At 46.4% G+C, this 2,917-nt stretch overlaps 1 protein-coding gene across 2 annotated transcripts in view; it reads right to left on the bottom strand.

Moving 5' to 3' along the window:
* Positions 1 to 1,599: 1,599 nt before the first annotated feature.
* The window catches only part of LOC142396486 (cyclic AMP receptor-like protein A), a 57,730-nt gene continuing 56,412 nt past the window's right edge, over positions 1,600 to 2,917 (bottom strand). For both annotated transcript variants that reach the window (XM_075479287.1, XM_075479288.1), the window contains exon 13: positions 1,600 to 2,917. This exon is cut by the window's right edge and continues 290 nt beyond it. The gene's annotated coding sequence lies outside the window, so the exon portion shown is untranslated.

The raw sequence follows: 2,917 nt of genomic DNA, 5'->3' as shown, positions 1-2,917 counted from the left end.
AGAAGTTGCACGCACATGTCCACACGTGGACATTTTAAGTCCCGATGATTCTGTCGTCCTGATACTTCTTAGGAAGGTGAAATTGCCTTGAAACTGTGGGCTACTTAAGCTCTGCCTTCTATATAACCTGCTGAGGTCTGGAAAACGTCTCATCTTATATTTTCATTTGAAAAAGATTAGATCTAGCTTTATAAAGGCAAAATGTGCTGCTGTTGGAACATGTAGGCTTTGTACAGGTTTTGGTGACTAAACCCGATGCTTCATTAGAATTTTGTGCTGCTTTTTGTCTTTGTCTTCTTTGGACAGCAGCGCAAAGGGAAGGAGCACAACCAAAGTTATAAATGAAAAATAACTCATGAGGTATTCTTGATCTTTGTTTTGTCAACAAAAAATAAATAAAACCATCCCACAGAACGATAACACGGTTGCTTTAAAAAATAAGTATTGACATGCCGAATAAAGGGAATACTGGACTTTTTTTTAAACATTTTAAACTCCTAATCATACATTGTTCAATACTAGCAGCCTAGAGCAAAAGTAATTCATTAAAAAAATTCGACGTAAAAGGCTAAGTAACACCTCAGACGCAATTATTTATACTTAGGGCTGTAATCTTCCCATTAACCTTCTCCAGCCTTATTTTTTACTGCAAACAGCGGGTGAGCTGGGTTTAGGAGGGGTTATACCCTCCCCCACATCCCTGCCTGTAAATACTACCGGGGCTCTAATAAACAGCAGACGGGGCTCTGGGTGGAAGCAGCGCGGAGGAGCCACAAACACCCATCAGGCCCGCCGCCGTCTCCTCTCGCTCTCGCTCCGAAGTGACAGAGCTGCAGCTTGTTTTTCCGGCGTCTGGAGTCCTGCCGCTGTTGCTGCGCTGTCGCCTCTCCTCCTCTCCACTTCTCCACTCTCTCCGTGTCCGTGCGTCACTGCTAGGTCATGGCCGGACTCCAACAATGGCTCCGGTTTCTCTAGCCCGCGCGCGCGCCCGGCAATCACACGCTCGCACACGCAGGCACCAGGAGCACACAAACACAGATCTGACAAATGATAGGGTGGCGAGGCGAGGCGAGGCGAGCTAATAGTAGGCAGTGCGCCTGCCGACATGCCCGTGGGCCGCGGGTGTTAAATTGTATCCAATTACGGCGCATGCGACGTTACGAGGAGGGAAGGGGGGTCGGGGGAGGGGGTGGAGGTGGAGGGGGGTAATTATTCTTCTCGCGTGACAGGGAGATTCGCTTATTTCACGGGATCTTTATATGGGGGGGGGGGGGGGGTGCAGGACTCGAAACACTCAATAAGTCTGTGGGAAAGCTGCGCGTATGCAGAGGTAAAAGCCTGGTTTTCTGGTGGACGTGGAGCGCACATTCCATTAATCAAAATCCTGTTATCCATATATGGGGACAGGGAAGGGACAGTAGGGTCCTGACTAATAATTAATATCCATTATTTAGTCAGCCGTGCCAGGTCTTAAAGGCACATTTGGTACGTGCACACGTATACACACGAATTGAGAAACACTTCACAGAAAGGCAGGTCCGTGGCAGGAGTGACGGATTGCATCGTCGTGGAAATGAAATAAACACACCCAGTCTCAGCTTTGTTATGAAATGTCTCTTCTGCTCATTTATTTGATTGAGAGCACAGTCAAGTAAAAAAAACAGCAACAGTGCCAAAAGAGGGGTGTGCGGTGGAAGTCTGTGCGTAATACGGTGGTGGGACTCTGTGAAATGCACACCTAAGTAGCACTCTGGTGTTGCTGGGACCCAGCAGAAAAGTTCAAAAACAGGAGTGAGGGGTTCACGACTTCATGCTTTTCAGAGAGTCAGATGACAGAGCGCATAGACAATGATGAAATCATCTAGACATTGGCGATACCAAATGGGCTGGGGTTGAATATAAAGAGACTATTATCCTGCCAGTCACACTCCAGCTATGTCCCCATCGCGACTGACAAAAGAAACGGGGGCCTTGAGAGTCACCTCTTCCGATCTGTTTCCACGAAGACATTTCGAAACAAGCACATTTCTGTGTGCGGATTTCACTGACTAACGCTTCATTTGTTCATGAGGCTATGTGTATTGAACGAGGCCGTCCTTGGTCGGACGCACGAGAGCAGCGAGTTTGAGCCAAGAGAACTAGTTTCTTTACATTTCAGTCCAAGGCACGTACAAAAATAGAGCACACACTCAAATATATACACAATACATTGATCTGTTATAAATACAGTATAGCAAAACAAGCGTAATAGTCTGTAAAAAGATACAAAACAACCCTCAAAGGTGTACGAGTGCAGAATTTGCGGCAATATGCAAAGAGGTGGCCAGATAGCAAATACCGTCTGAGGAAAGAGACATTGTGCTTTGGGTCTTGGGTCCTACGGAGTGTTCCTGACTGATTCTAAAACCTGCCTTTTTGTGTTTCCACCTAATTTCAGCCCTATTGGCAAGAAAAATGATGTAGTAGCTGAATGGGTCTAATGGTAGATGTAGATGCTGACACACACACAGCGATTTTTAAAGCCCCCTCCCCACCCCAACTCATCTCGTGCAGAGAAGTGAAAAGGTGATTGCAGTGAGTGCTTAAGCAACACCTTGTTATGACTACCTTTCAGCAGTCCTTCATGTTTTTTTCCTTCTTTTTTTCCTCCCCTGGCATTCTAAAATGCTGCAGAATGTGGGAGAAAACAGTGCGGAGAGGTAAATCATTTCAAGACCTTTGGGATGCAGCAGATGCCTTTAACATTAGGAGGATCGTTACAGCTCTCTGATGGTAGTGTTGCAGGGAGCAGGAGCTCTGCTCTGTATGTGTGGTGTGTGTCTTAAGGATATTAAATAGTAAAGGATGGGGATTAATAATGGAACCTGACAGCTCATCTCCGGCTTCTATCTGCCTGACTGTCCCCACAATCTTCCCT

This window comes from Odontesthes bonariensis, chromosome 12 (genome assembly GCF_027942865.1).
Source record: "Odontesthes bonariensis isolate fOdoBon6 chromosome 12, fOdoBon6.hap1, whole genome shotgun sequence".
Classification (NCBI taxonomy): domain Eukaryota; kingdom Metazoa; phylum Chordata; class Actinopteri; order Atheriniformes; family Atherinopsidae; genus Odontesthes; species Odontesthes bonariensis.
The sequence above is the reverse complement of the archived record's forward strand: the minus strand, read 5'-3'. Positions and strand labels throughout refer to the sequence as shown.